Here is a 17333-nt window from a genome sequence, read left to right as displayed (position 1 = left end):
ATAAGGCAATGGTCAGGCCACACCTAGAGTACTAATGCTAATGTAAGAAAAGTTTATTTAATGAGAAATTAGACTGTATTTATTATTAATTTGGCAACACCTAATGCAACATCAGTAATGGCAACTCTCAACTGATTCGACCATTCCCAGAACTCTCCAAACGATTGACAAGTTCGACAAATGTCTGGTTTGGAAATGTCTGCAGTAGGAGACTGATGAAACCTTTAAGAGCCTCTTTAATTGGGGCTGTAATTAGTCGATCTCATGCGAAAAAAGTAGGGTCGCCCCTAAGTTATTCTGGATTTTATCCGCCCACACGATATGCAGTTCGGCTCACTAGCCGGCTTGCATATTGCAACACACACACACACACACACACACACACAGAACGTAATATAATCTTTGATGCTGCTATATGAGTAATTATTATTATTAATAACAACAATAAAAATATCAAGTAATTTTCCATATCAAGATCTGAAAATTAGCGTCGATACTTAAAATCATTAAAAAATCCGATTTTAATGAAAACAAATCAATTTCAAAAAGATGTAGCAAAGATATCAACTACTATATTTGCGAAAAAATTCTGAAGTGTGATACTCAGATATATTTTTTGTAACATTCCGTTTTATTGTCTTCCTCGGAAATTGAAATACTGTTAGGAACCGTGAGTTCTGTGTAAGGCCTATGCACTATAAAATGCGGTCATACTTCAAAAATATTTAAAAATCAACAATATTACTTCCTATACAAGAAACAAACTTATTATTTTTGGTGTGTAAATCAGTTACGTTCATAGCTGCATTTAGAGGGCGCTGTGTCAACTGTAAACATAAAATTTTCAAAAACTTTGTCTTACTTTGATATTTCTTCATATTCTACTAAAGGTTCAGCTACCTGATATTCATCCGTATTCTCAACGAACAGACCTATTTTTAACTCTGGAAAATGAGTTTGTCTTCTCAGTTGGCATTCCTAAAGTCGAAAGTGTCTCTCATTTTATGATTTTTCACCAGATTATTTTTCCGTGTTAGTACCGAAAATTCATCAACCGACGAAGTACTTGTTAAGTGAAGTGAAGTGTGTGTGTGTGTGTGCTCGCGCGCGTACTAATTACACTACCAGGTAGTAGCATTCATAAAGTTCCAGCTGGATGTTGTTCGACAACTGTTCGAAAATGGCAATGCAACTAATGTTGGGTATTTTAAAGAGGTGGGGTGCAGTTTAATGTCTGCGGATGAAAAATTTAATACTTGCTGGAATTCATCGCCAGTTGAGTGTTCATGCCATGTAATCCAGTGCAACAATAAACTACACACACGATACTACATATAACTCACCTCTGATGTTTGGAATGAAGTACATAGAAATTAGCGTGAATTCAAAAATATACGCTGTTTTCTACGGTCTGAATTAGTGTCACTACCCATAACGACTGCAGCATTGTCATTGCAACAACGACAGTACGCAGTGTGAGAGAACCTAAATTTGTAATTTGCAATAAACATAGCATAACAGCGTGGAGAAAATAAAACAAAGTAACCTAAAAATCCAGAAGATTATTTGAAAATATAAAACAAATCATTTTTTTTTTTTAAAGTTCTGTGAAAATCCCTTTACAAAATTAATTCTTAGACTACTGGTCACCAGCCATGACAGACCAGTGACACAGCTCTGAAACTTTAATGAAATGCAAGGAAAAGGCAACATGTCCTGCGGCTGTAAACAGCAATACTTGTAACTGTTCTAAGAAATGAACGCTACTCGTTCGCGTGCATTCGGTCTGGAGGCGTGGTTACGCCAAAGCAACAGGCTCGTGACAGCTGCGATGCGTGCCATCTCGTACCACGCTTATCTCTCATGACGACAATTGTTAACTTGTGTACGGCATCCCTCAGTTCGACATATAAACATCATCTTTGGATAATTAGGTTTTGCGAAACGAGTTAGATATTGGGTAATATTAATGAGGGACTGCTCCTCTAGTAAGAACAGAAAACAACTGTGCTTCAAATTCGAAAAACAACTGCAAATACGGGCCTGCTAGCACAAAAATCCCTCGATAAAAATTGCAATTATATTCTATAGCGAATTCATAATAGTTAATGGAAACTCATTATCCAAATAAATTTATATACCGTATTTTGCAGCAAAACTAGCATGTATAATATTTGGCGCAAAATCCAGTGGCCGAATTTGAAATTGGGCATCTGCTTACTATAGTAACTGAGTGACTGCTAAGAAGTGATGATAGAGAATTAGCGCGGACATTCCGAAGAAAACATGCTTCAAACGGGAAAATCTCCTTTCAACATAATTTACTTTTGACAGCAAGGAGGTAAATTAATAAACTACCTTAATAAACTATTCACCTGGTAATTGCATTTTTATTCTTGTAAATAGTTACATAAATTACCCCAATAATAAATTTAAAGCAAAACTGCAACTTCAAATAAGTGAATAAAACCTACTAAGAATCTTCGTGCCATATTCGACAAAAAGACAAACTTTTTTTTTTTTTTTTCGGTTGCCATTTTTCAATAACACCAGGGAGGAAATTATCTAACATTAATTATATTATAACACTAATATTAACTGAAATATATACATTGAGACTGATCACTGAATTTTGTCCACCTACTTAATACCGTGTTAGGGCACCGTTCGCATCGATAAAGCATTGCCTTCACTATATGTCTAAAGACGTCCGTAGGGATCGGCAATCATGCTACCTGCAAGGCTTTCTACAGTGTCGGAATAGATGGCGGTTGCGTGTACATATTCCTCACTTCCCATCTTTATCACCAATAAAGATTGGTGATATCTTCACTGTGTTCCTCGAACCACTCGTGCACAGTGCAGGCAAGATGACACGGTACATTGTCATCTTGGAAGATACAGTTTCTGTTCTGGAAAAAAATGTAACATGGCAGGATGCAAACGGTCTCCTAAGAGCTGCCGGTAGACCTCATCTTAAGGACGCAAACCAAATCAGACAGCAACTAACATGGACGAAACCCCTGTCCCATGGATGACATCCCGAATATGATTACCAAACTTTACTCCGTAGAGAGCTGGACCAGTAGTAGAAATCCTACAGTAGAGAGACAGTGCACAATACAAGACTCCCCTCCCTGGTACCCTCCTTACCCCTCCAAGAAATGGAGGACCAAGGAAACAAACTGAATAAGGATAAGCAACGAACACGGACGGGACCCTGTCTCATGGATGACATCATGGACATGACTACCAATCTTGGACCCACTAGCTGGGTCAATGCGCAGCATTTCTGCAGACGCCAGTTGGCGATCGTACCAGACTCCCTTGTCTGGTACCTTCCTCATCCCACTCCCCCGACGGGGGGATGGTTTCTTCCGCCCCCTCCCCCTGCCACCCCTTTTCCTTCTCCTGGTGAGGCATGGGCCTGCCTCAGTGACCTCCTGGGGGTCACCGATACTTCTGTCTTTCTCGAAGATCTCCCTCCCACTCTATCTTTACGCAAGCGAATGCCCCACACACCTAAATCTAATTATGTCTAAAATACCATTCGCCCATATTTTCGGCCCTATCAATCAAGCGAAAACTCCCTCACGCAAATGAACTCAAATGCCAAAATATGTTATGCATACACAATTGTGTGTGCGTGCATATATATAATTTTATTTATTTATTTATTTATTTTTAGGTCCTAGCCACTGAAATCTCAGGAAGGTAAGTAGCAAGACCTGACAGAGTAAAATAGAAACTACTGGGTACCTGTTCTGCCTCCACGGGGCGAAGTGAGGGCAATGTCGGGATCCAGCAGGAGTCCGGTGGCTAAATGGCCAGAGGAACAACGGTACATAACACTACACATCAACAATATCCACACACTTTTAAATCTCTGGCATTCTCAGCGAACTGGTGCACCTACAATGAAAGCTATGTGGAGGTGGACGAAACCTCTGGTGCCGCTAGACATCAATACACTTTGCACTTTACAGACATGATACAGTATGAGCATGTAGCACAGTAGTACCATCACCGTTCTCCCCCACCCCGGGCGGAAAAGGCCCGGGTTCGAATCCCGTCAATGATGCAAGGAATTTTATCGGCTTTTTTTTCACTCCATGATTGGTTAGTCGGTCTCAGGCGTAGATAGCAAGGTTTCTCCCCGGAAAAAAGGTTTTTTTTCGTCCAGCAAAGCAGGACCAGAGAACACATGCAATTTACAGACACAATAAACATGGGTAGTTGAAGTGACTTTCTAGATAAAAGACAAACTGCAGCCATTATCAACCCACTGCGGGATGGAAACCTCCTCACCGATTCATATTGAGAGAAATGAACCATAATCTGCCACGCTGGTCCAGTGCGGGTTGGCAGATCGACCGTATTCAGCAGTCAGGGGCTTGAACCCCCAGTCTACTCAGAGAGCGTGTGCTACTGCACTCCCGCTCCTGACCACTCGGCTACGGAGGCTGACTGAGGAAGACAAATAATCCCTATTTAAGTTCTCACCCCTATTCGGTAATTTTTATTCTTGTGATCACGACATACGGTCGAAAAGCATTGTCAGCTTCAGAAAGGAAAATCATTTTGCATTTTTTTCGTTAAATTAATTTTTTACTTAATTTTTAATTGTGTTAAATTGATTTTTAATCGTGTTCATTTTATTTTTAATTGTGTTCATTTGATTTTTAATTATTGCTAATTATTTCTTACTGTAATGTAAGATTTTCGATTTTTTTAAATTGTTTTCGTTTTAATTTTTGGCGAGTATCATACGAAAGTGTTCTACGTATGATATTGAGGTAAACTTCTCTTATTCTTTTACAAGTATTTCTTTAATGAAATTAACTCTAACTGTTAACATTCTTCGGTACAAACATTTCGCTTCCTCTACATTTAGACCTTCTTAATTATAACAACAAAAACTGGGCTTTCCTTTAATTTTATTAAGTTGTTGCTAACATTGTAGAAAGCTGAAAATCCATCCTATAATGGAGTAATACAAATCCGTCCTGCGTCTACATCTAAGAAAAAATCCCCCAAAACTTCTCTAAAATAATCAGGAACGATCTAAACGAGAGCAGTTAGGTTAATTACTAATAATTCTAACAAACTCACTCTACTCTCTCTATCAAACAGACGTTCAGTTTCCTGCTGCATGTCTTTGTTACAGATATTCTCATGGGGACCGCTCTTCTTTATTGGCATCTCTAATTGCATCTCTTTCTTTGAAACAGGTAGAAAAACAGGTCTACTAGTAAATACCTTTTCATTACTCAACTCCAAACTCATAGAGCAACCACTTTTCCTTCTTTCTCATTTTTCATTTATTCCTTCTACTTGTGTTCTATGGAACAATGTTATATACAGTGGAAGCCGTTTATAACGAATTGGAAGGGGATGATGAAAACCTCGTTATATCCATAAATTCGTTCTAAAAGTAACTTCAACAAAACGGATGAAATACCGTGCAGTATTATTAAAAAATCGATGGAAAACATAAGTGACAAATTTCAACTCTTTTTATCTTTTAATCCATTCATCTAAATTATATTTTTTTCGTTACATTTTACACTCAAGTTCCCGAAAACCTCACTTTATCTGGTATACTCCATTCTCGGCATGCACCTTCCTGCCTTGCGACATCACAAAAAAAAAAAAAAAAAAAAACTTTTACTAAATCTAAACACGAGACAGCTTCTGCAATGGAAACACCATTTTCTACAGTGACTTATGGTAATTTATCTTCATTATCGTTTGGAGCACATTTGTTTCGACAAAAATTAACGGCAATTAAAATTTCTAGAAAGAGTTTTGCATCGTAGATAACTTGATACAATTCCAAGCAAACTTAGCGGCTAACTTCATATCACTCTTCAACTGTAAGTCTATATCCAGATTCATAAGTATGAGAACGATTCGTCGTCGTCGGTAATAGCATTTAAAAAATTGCGATTATGCCTTGGTCTGGTGTGTGAAATAGTGTTCGGCAGGAAAAAATACTTTAAAAGAGAGAATATTGTACTGCATATTTGGCAGGCATCACTAAAACTTTCCCATTTCGTATAAAATATCGATTATATTAGTCATTTCTAGACCAAATTATATTAGCCATTCCCTGAATGTTTGCTGCATTATCTATGCCTGTTTGTTATTACGATGTGTAATGTGAAACCAGTCAAATCAATACCTATAAAAAGGAGGCATTGCTAATTTGCCTTACGATGAATCCAATAAAATATTGAACCAAGACCTCTTCAAAAGAGCGATGTGGCAAAACCACTATTCTCTCACAAAAGATAATTCCGTATTCACTGCAGACAATGTTAACATTGACGGTCTTTGGGGTGTTACATAACGCCCCAAAAGCCGTAAAATGCATTGTCGTCATGCTTTACCCCTTCTCACCTACCTTGGAAACACAAGATCTTGGAAGATTATACGTGATAAAATGAGCTGTGAATCCCATAATAATGAGTTCCCCTACTCACAAATTCGAGAGTAAAATTCGTAGACTGAAAATATGTTTTATGCAATTACAAGAATTAAAAAGGTATTTATGTAGTAAATCCAATAAATAATAAATTTACATTTCATCCCAAATATTCATCATCGTTGTGTAATTCCACTAGCTATGTTTATGCTTCGAATTTGTGCAGAAACCTTGTAACCCTCGCCCGAGACCAACTTAAATTGCTTTATTTTATTTATTTGTTTATTTATAACTCGAGCGGCTACGGAGGCCGCTCGACTTTCTATGTAACCCTAATATAACAGCTTCTTTTATTTTATACCTCATTAGTGAAACGTTGGTTCATGCACCAAGGGTCCTAATTCTTGCCAGCAACTACCAATTCCCTGGATAGTGGGCATCATGCGCAATGGGTCCATGGACTCGTGTTGCTTGTGCAACACACACACACACACACACACACACACGTGAAAGCGTCCGTCGGCGTGTAGCACTAAAAAAAAAAAAAACTAAACAATTATATACTTTAGTTTTTTAGTTTTAGTATAGTAGGGCAATGTACGTTTATTATTAAATTTCGTGATATGAAGAAAGAAGAAGGAAAATAAGAAAGTAAAAAGGAGTTTATATGGACTAAACTATAAATTACACTGTATATTACTCTTATATATACTGCCTACTAAACTATAAATATTACTTTTATTTAGAAAAAAATTCTTCCCATAATATCCAGGAGAACGAGAATTTAGAACAAAAGAGTATCAAGAAAACATTTTTAGTAGATTCTGTCTATATACTTATATAGGTCTGAAGAGATGAGAAAAACTAGGTTTTTATATTAGACAGCCAAGGGAAGAATTTTGATAACTAAATAATTGATGAGGTATAAACATAATAACCTAAAAGGATAAATAATTTAATTCTATAAGTATTAGTGTTGGAGAAGGTATAAATTAATTGATTTATAAAAGAGATACCTACAAATTTAAATTATAGATGGAAAATACAGGATATGCTATACTCGTCTGGGTATTTTCTTTTTTCACTAATGTATTCAAAGTAACTATAAAAGGAAAGAAGGCTCAAGTGTTTGCAACCGTAAAGATTTTATTGCAAATTATTAGATAAGCAGGACATTGTAATTATGTATGATGACTCCTCTTAGGTTTTAAGGCTGCATGATTTGTAATAAACTAAATGGATGCTGTGTTGTTATATTTATTTAAGGATATTTATTTGTTTATTTATTTACTCTGGAGGACGACGATTGCCCAGAGGAGCCATGTAATGGATGCTTTGGAGAAGGAAAAGAGAGGAAGACCATGAAGGACGGGGATGTAGGGTGTGAGAGCAGCCATGAATAGAAGAGGACTGGTGGACGGAGATTGGGAAGATAGAAGAAAATGAAAAAAAAGAATAAAGGCATGACTTTTCGATGTTAGGTTGAGGAGAACCTTTGTAATAATGGAATAAATAAATCCTAAGAAGATTTATTTACTCTATTTGGAGTGTAAAACTTCATTACCGGTAGCCATAAATATTTTACAATAGAAAAATGATGCGATATAAGGCTGACTTTTGCTTTATTTATAAGGAGAAATGAAGCAGTTAGTTAATGTACGCAGGTTACATTTCAAGCGTATTCGATTTTTATTTGTTAAGTTATTTGACTTTCTTTCTATATGATTAACAGAAAGGAAAAGTATATAGCTAATGTTTTTTTTTACAAATTAATTAACTAATAACATATAAAAGTAATTGTTATGGGCTTGGTTGAATTCAGATGTAATATTCACTCAACTAATTTTACAACGTTACTCTAGCAACCTGAGGCCGGCGCATGTCCCGGAACAGATGCACTTCAAGACTTCGGACTTAGTTTCGCCTTTGCTTGCGGCTGCTGATAAACTACACACACTGGCAGAAAAACAAAAAAAAAAAAAAAAACTACGAACCTTTATTCAGCATTGAATCATGCCGCCTTTGTTTCGCATAACAGGAAATGTGCGGCGCATAATGGATTATACAATGTTTTAGTGCGTTTTGGTCTAATTTTAACCATTCTTCCAGCAAAATATATCGCGCAGCTGCGACAAAGTTGAAGGCAGAGGACTTCGTTGGCGAACAGCTCTTTCCAGCATATCCTACATATTTTCAATAGGATTGAGACTAGGTGAATGTGTTGTCCTGGGAAGATGATAAAAATCGGTATCATGTTCTTCAAACTATTTTTGCACCATTCTGGCACGCGCCATTGCACTGTCATCCATAAACTGGCAATCGCCTTCGGGATAAAGGTATAACATTTGCAGGGTGCAGTGGATCTAATACAAAATTCAGGTACTCCCTGGATGATATTTGACATTTCACTGGTATCATCGGACCCAGTTCATGCCAAAAAAACATTCTCAATACCATGATACCACCTACAGATGCTTGGGTCGTCGTTTCTTCAGGATCTAGGTACACTCTCTGCCTACCATCAGTGCAAACAGAGTGTATCATGATTCGTCAGACCACATGACTTTCTTCCACTGTTCCATGGTCCAATCAGGACGCTCTCTACCCTTGCAAGTGGATTTTTCTGCTTTTCTCTGAAAACAAGTGGCTTCCGAATAGGCATCGACTGCAATACCCAATTTCTTGAATTCCCTGAGCATGGCATGGGTTGAATTGGGCAGTTCTGGGCTTGGTTGAATTCCGATATTATTTTCTCCACACTGAATGTCCTATTTTCCCCTACAGTCCTCCTGAGAGTACGAATGTTCGCTCTTGAAATATTGTTTTTCTGCCACATTTATGCCTTTGAGATGGACACTTTTTGAGAAACCAGTTATGTGTTTTCGTTTCTTGAATCGTGGCTCCTTCGAAACATGAACTCACGATAAGACCTGTTTCAAATTCTGACCCACGTTCTCCCCCAACTGTGGCTTCAGATTACTGCAGTAGAATAGCCTGTGCAGTCTTTATACTCAATGAAGCAAGACGTCATCACCACACCTCACAATTATCAATAGCCAGTGTTACAAAAAAAGTAGATATTACAATCCAGTGCAGAATCTTTGAAGAACTTCATTGTGAACAATATTCCTTTCGAAAGTCGCTAGTCAAGCGGTATGAACTTCAGCGCATGAATTTTATTTATACCTCACGTGTAAAAATGGAAATGGATAGGATAGACTACAAGAACCCAAATTACATCTGACAGTAATTAATAATCCGATAACATCACTGATATATCTAAAATGGTCTGTACTTGTAAAGAGGAGAGACGATTTTTATAGAAACTGTTTTTTTATGTTAACAGGAGAGACGATTTTTATAGAAACTGTTTTTTTATGTTAACAGGAGAGACGATGTTTATAGGGATGGGATCTACATAAATGGAAGGTAGACAGGAATATTTGCTGCTGAAATTGAGACAGTGTATGTGGATCGGAAAAATGCTAGTTTGGGGGAATACACAGATTAAGAGACACAAAAAAATACGAACCTTTGCATTAAGACAGTCATAGACAGAAGAAATGCAAATGTTTCTTCACCTTTACACTGCTGCTTCATTCTTATACGTCTTCGTGGATAGCACAGTTAGTGCAATCACTGTCCTCTCCTCAACGGGTAGAAAGGAACTAAGTTCGAATCCCGTCAATGAAGTGAGGAATTTTTATATTCGATCTCAGCCGAGGGCAGCATGGGTTTTCTCCCGCAAACTCAAACAACAAATCGACGACAGAACAAACGCAAATCACAGACCATTATATATACGAGCAATATGGTCTAAGCTGCTGATGCGCCTAAAAACCATACAAAAACCAATATCAACTCGCCAACCAGTTTTTTATAGATTTCTGAAAATTTTACTACGCCTTCTGCTGCCTTGTCTCGTGTGTGTGTGTGTGTGTGTGTGTGTGTGTGTGTGTGTGTGTGTGTGTGTGTGTGTGTGTGTGTGTGTGTGTGTGTGTGTGTGTGTGTGTGTGTGTGTCGGCTTGATGGCACGGGGTTCTCTTGAATTGTTCCTAACTCGCTTTGAACATTTAGTGCGTGACTGTCAAGGGTGCCACGGTACATGCGGAGTTGTGGCCTACCTCCCCACTGTGTAGACCGGTGTTTCCCAACGTGGGTCCCACGCCCCACATGGGGGAAATTTGATTGTTCAGGGGGGCAATTCAAAAATTGCTCGTCTAGAGTTTAAAACAACCGCCTACTATGACTTAACTTGTACAAAAGAAGAATTGTTGGTAAAGTCTCTGTTTATTGCTCATACTGCAACTATCAATCGTACTCTTGAGGCTAGTTATGAAATTTCTTTACTCATTGCTAAATCTGGGAAAAATCATACTATAGGAGAGAATTTAATCAAACCATCAATATCAGCATTTCTTAAAACAGTTCTTGAAAAAGATGACAAAGACGTGAAAGCTATGCCACTCAATAACAATACTGTTAGCGGAAGAATAGATGAAATGAGTGAAGATATTGAAATACAACTTGTTGGAAAGCTGAAAACAAGAAAATTCTCAGTGCAAATGGATGACTCAACTTTGAGAGACAGTGAAGCCGTACTGATAACTTATGTAAGATATATTGATAAAGGTAATTTTGCTGAAGAAATGTTATTCTGTAAATCGTTAGAGAGCACCACTACCTCCAAAGATATATATAATAAGCTAAAAAATTACTTAGATGACAATAATATACCAATGAAAAATATAACCTTGCGCTGCAGATGGTGCTCCTAATATGATGGGCAAGAAAAATGGCTGCTTAAAATTGATGAAAGATGAGAATCCAGAAATGCTTCTTGTGCATTGTGTTAGGGAAAACTTGTGTCTCTTCAAGCTTTTTTGTGAAGAACAAAATGAAGACCATGTGAGACTTTTACTTCACACTGAAGTAAGGTGGCTCTCGAAAGGGAACTGCTTGAAAAGATTTATGGAACTATTTGATACTATTAGTGACTTTTTAAGTGACAAACCTAAAATGAAGCATCTGTTAACGGTCGATGGTAAAGCATTTGTGAGTTATTTAGCCGATATCTTTGAAAAACTAAATATATTAAATAAACAACTTCAAGGAACAAATAAAACTCTCGTCGATGCAAAAGCGAAGACATTTGGTTTCATTACATTTATTAAATTATGTCAAAAATATATTTGTAAAAAAAGTTTGAACAGTTTCGTTGTCTGCAAAAATGTGAAGTGACTGATACCGCTGTATTTGTTATTGTTGATCAGCTGAAAATTCTGTCCGATGATTTAAAAGAAAGGTTTTTTGATTTAAAACAAATTGATTTTCCAACCTGGATGATGCAACCAATGTTAGTGGATTTGTCTGATGTATCAATGCAGTACCAAGAAGAATTCTCAGAAATGCAAAATGATGAGTCAGTTAAAACTTTATTCAATATAAAAGAAGCGATGGCATGGCTTTGTGATGAAACAGAAATAAAATACCCAAATTCAACCAACTTTGCAAGAGAGCTATTGTTACCGTTTCCATCTTCATATTTAGCTGAATGTGGATTTAGTTCCATAAATGATTTGTTACTAAAGAAAAGAAATCGACTGGATATCACAATGTCTATTGTATGTTTTGAAAATTTACTTCCTATTTTTTTTCTTAATTTTTCCTAATGATTTCTTCCTAAAACCTAAGTCTCGTGTCCTGAACAAGTTGTAATTAGGCTTCATTTAGGGAATAATTCAATTTTTGAATATAAAAAATATATATATCGGTGTTTCCCAACGTTACATAGGGGGCATCAGAAGTTTAGAAAGACTTAGGTGGGGCATGGTAAAAAAAAGGTTGGGAAACACCGGTGTAGACGGACACTGGGCAGGCTTTCCAGGTGATCGCTTTCCTGGTAACCGCCCTCCTGGTGACAAAATGGACCAGTGGACATCGCAATATCTAGCCTTGCTGACGAGCTAGTTGAAATTGCCACCCAAGGAGCATCCAAGCAAATAAAATTATCTGACAGATCCAATGCATGGTTCAATGCTGAAGTCAGAGAATCATTCAAGAGAAAACAAAAAACTTTCAGAAAATGGAAAAAGTTTCAATACTCAGCTGACTACCAGATGTACAAGAAAGAGCGGGCAAACTTCCTTAAATACAAAAGAAAAGCAATCCGGCAGCTGGTACTCAACAGAATAAATCACTCCAAACGTATTGCATCTAAATGCAAAAAAGTTTTCCATATGGAAGAGAAGGTATTTCAGGAATGGGTATCTTTGACTTTCAACGAGGCACAATCAAACCCAAAAACCCCAAAACTGGGCGATTTCCTCACACATTCCAGACAGCCCCTTTCAACTATATCTCTAACAAAGCAACACCTTATAAATACCATCAATAGCCTTCCCAATAAAACTACAATTTGTCCTGACGGTTTTTCTCTATTCATAGTTAAAGTGTTCAGTGCCTTCGTTGTGAAGCCCTTTCTGTCAATCTTTAATCAGATATTAAATCCCGGATCAATCCCGACAATATGGAATCACTACAGGGTACAACTGATACCCAAAAGAAGAAACCCTAAGAAGCCTAAGGACTTCAGACCGATCTCGGTGGTCTGCACTCTATTAAAAGTGTTTGAGAAAACTATCTTATCAGCACTGATCGAACAATGCTTCTCCCATAGACCCAAACATCTGCATACTGTGATCCCCACAAGATCTACATATATAAACTTACTAGACACCCTGTTTAAAATTCAAACAGCTGTCAACAGTAAATCTCAGCTGGACGTCACCTTACTTGATATTTCATCTGCTTATGATAAACTCTCAATTCCCGCTCTCATCTACATTCTGGAAAAATATTTTGGCATTACAAGAAGCCTGCTAAAAGCCATCAACCTCATCCTTACGCCAAGACAACTCATCATCAGCCATAAATCCTTCATTCAAACAGGAGCGTGTTATAACGCGAGGAGTACCGCAGGGAGGTGTCCTGTTCGGTTTATGGTTCGCAGCGGCCCTTGAACCTTTCCTCGCAAGATACACTGATTTCTCATAATATATGCAGATGACCTCAAATTATATATAAAATCAAATGACTCTGAACAAACCCACATGATAAATCAGCGAGCCGCCGTCCTGATCAACAGCCTTTTGTAACCTATCTACTGCAGATAGGTCTGGAGCTAAACATATCTAAATCAGCCCAAATCACATTTACAAAAAAGAGAATCAAAAATGACATCACAGCCTATCACAACGGAGTGCAGATAAGGAAAGTGAAGTCTCACACCGACCTCGGCTTGACTTGGCACGAGGGCCTCACTTTTCAAAACCATTTTTCGACCATGAAAACTAAGACTTTTTCGGCGATGTGGGCAATTCGACAAGAGCTGACGGGGTTACTCCACGTCGATGTAGTCGGTGGATACGTCCATCGGTGCTTACAACCAATCGCACTATATGCTTCACCAATCTGGTCTTCTACACCGATCTCGTACATAAAAAGATTCCTGGCAGTCGAGTACTAGGTAATGAGATAGATGAATAGAGTCACGGGCAGCGCATTCACCAGCTCCATGCCAACTTAAATATCACTCCCTGGAGAGTTCACATTGCAACCAGGAATATTCTTCTTCTGTCTCAGATGCTAACTGGCGTGATTGACGGCCCCAGTCTTCACGGAGTTATCGCTACTCCACGTGCTGGACGCAGTAATGACAATCCCTACTTACTGTTGCATTCTGCACTATCCAACCTGTGCTGTCTGAAGAACTTCTTTCCAAACAACGCAGTTCCCCCTTTTCAATACATTGCAATAGATCCTGTGAAATACTGTGAAGGCAAGAGCAGTACAGAGTGAAGAGCCTCTCTGAAACTTACAGCCTGCTTGAACTATAGAGGTATGAAGAAGAAGCTTGAATAGGAGGGAATGACCAAAATATAAAATAGCTGTTGGACATCTACTTTTAAATGGTACTGTGAATAATCTCCTCTTCTAAAGTTGTCGATAACTACATTCTGTAAATAATACTGTAAATGATTCGCACTTCTGTAAATATTGTAAACATGATTTGTAAATATTGCATTGTAAAAATTGCCATTCTTGCATTTTTGTACACCCTTCTAACCGGTCGGCTGTGTAAAAGGGGTGAAAGCAATCACTTGCTATAATAATAAATGAATTTAATAATAATAATAAAAAAATGGCCAGAAAAACCAAACAACACACACATACACACTGCCACAAATATAACAGTACACACATTTCTGGCCTTTCACAGAGTTCTGTGTTCATTACAGTGTATGAAGGCAGAGTTGAACTGATGTGCCGTCCTCCATAAGATACTATAGATGTCTACTTCTGAAATTAAAACACGAATAACTCAGTATTGCTTGATCTTAATACCTTCTTAAGCAACTTTTGCTTAAGAAGATACTGACACTTTATTATGCATAAAAATTACATAATTTTTGTATTCCAAAACTGAAAGCAGGCGTCAAAAGATGCATTAATTTGAAAATCTTTCTCTCGTCCGGGTTTTGTATAACGCATTTATAAGAAAAATTATAGTGAATCGTAACCAAATTTAGACAGCACACAGTTTTTCTTTTCGTATGTGTTATCTTTTGAATTTCGATAATTTATTTTTGTTTTTTATTCCTGTTTGTTATTCTATTCTCGTTTCGATTTTCGAAGAAATCACAAAGCTAAAAAAATTTTATTAAACTTCCTTTCTATAACATTGAACACCGTCTGGGAAAATCTGCATGACAGGTAGGAAGTAGTTAAATTGGTAGCTCCTTTGTTGCCATTCATCATCTCGATAGACGTACGAATCCTGAGGCAATGAAAGAGGAAAACGAAGGAAGAAAGAAGAGCAAGTAAAAATATTAACTTATAAAATCGATCTATGGGGCAATTCCAGAGATTCACAATGAATTTAGAAATCTATATGGTTGTAAATGGTAGCATGATAGCAAGGCAATAAAAGGCATTTCTAAAATATACTTGTAATCCTTTTTTTCTAGTCGTCAAGCAGCTATATTATTAACCCAATGAATCAAGTTGTCATCATCATAAGGAGCACTTTATGCTATTTCGTTTCATGCGATATTGATTATGTTTTCACTATCCGTTGATGGAACAGTCATCTGAATAAATTTTATAAGTGAGTCCATTACAAGTTTCGTAATAGAATTCAAGCTACAAATTAATAAAATAATGCAAAATGAATGTGTGGGTTAAGCTGGTGTTGTTTGGTTTTTCGGAGCATTAGCAACTAAAGCCACATTGCTCAGAGGATATGGGGTGGTAATTCCCTGACTTTCCGCATCCTCCGTATTTGGTGGTCACGGGCTCGAACCCCGGTCTAATCAAGAAGTGTATGCTACGCATTGCTGTTCCTGCCCACCTGGCTACGGAGGCGCCGTGGGTGCAGCCTTCGTCTGAGATCGACTAACTCAGCCCGTTCTGAAAAATTCCCATAAACATTCCTCTCTACATTAACGAGATTCGAACTCAGGCCTTTTTCCACCCGGTGTGGAGAGGTTGTTGTTGTTGCTGTTGATGTTGTTATAGGATTTTAGGAGCATCAGCGACCATATTGCTCCGGTGTGGGAAGATACAGTGATTATAACCACAGTGCCAACCCAGGGGACCATGCAGGACGCCAGACTATTCATATAATAGGTGAAATCTACAGCACATATATTTATTCATGTTGTGTTTCCTAAAAGAATGTGCAGAGCAAAATAGTGCCCACTTAATTAAAAACTGCTGTTTCTTAAGAAGTGCGAAAACAACTGGCTAATCACAATTAAATTATCCGTTTATAGAGCTATCTGGAGCTCTAGCTAACTGAGGATAAGAAATCGGGTTCTTCAGAGGATGCAGAAGAGAATTACATGAAAAACAATATAGTTTCAAAACTCGCCACTAGGGAAGAGTAAACGATTAATCTGTCACATGAAACGTGATTTTGTTGTTGTAGGGTTTTAGGCACATAAGAAACTTAGGCCATATTGCGTAGTGTATCGATTTTCTGTTTGCTGGCCGAAAAACCCGAGTTTCTGGGGGAGATAAAACCATGCTACCCTCGCCTGAGACTGACTAACTCAGCCAGGTTGTGAAAAGGCCTATACAAATTAAAAATTCCTCTCGTTATTGACGGGATTTGAATTCAGGTCTTTCTCACACGGTGTGGTGAGGATGGTGATTATACTAAGTGTGCCCCACGCGGGCATGATCTGTGGTTATGCATACAGAATGAAAAACGTGCCGCTAACACTGTCATAGTCTATGGAAATGCAGTCACTTCATTACTTTATATTTTTGTGTAATCGGGAATCCTCTGGAAAGTACTTGCCATTATGAATGATATTATCAATTCATAACATTATGAATGATCTGTGCCCTTGGTCTGTTATTAATAAACTTACACTTTTTCCTGACAAGACTGAGCTACTCTATCTTAACGTTTCCAGGCTTCTGAATGTTAAATTTTTTGATTTCTCTTTCTATCTATGGTTGACTCACATAAATTTTTGTGTATCATTCTAGATCGTAAATTAAACTTCCAGAAACATGTCTTGCACCTTCATGATAAAATTATCAAGTATAATTCCATGCATGTCCGTCTGTCACATCAATCCTGGAATATTAACTACCATACCCTTCTTCTTTCGTATAAAGTGGTGTTTCTTCCTATCGTACCTATGGCGCTGGTGCTTCGTTCTGGTATGCTAAGAAGGATACCATCCAAGAGAAACTCCTTTCCATCCAAAGACTTATGCTTTTAATGATGAGTTGTTCTTGTCGTCCTGTCGCACTGTTTCGACAGCTGCGCTACAGGATTTAAATGGTTGCTTACCTTTGGACCTCCAAATTGCTTATCGAAGTTTTTGTT

Source organism: Mastigoproctus giganteus, chromosome 4, assembly GCF_048544385.1.
Source record: "Mastigoproctus giganteus isolate SK-2022 chromosome 4, ASM4854438v1, whole genome shotgun sequence".
In the NCBI taxonomy this organism is placed as follows: Eukaryota; Metazoa; Arthropoda; class Arachnida; order Uropygi; family Thelyphonidae; genus Mastigoproctus; species Mastigoproctus giganteus.
Note: the sequence above shows the minus strand (reverse complement) of the source record.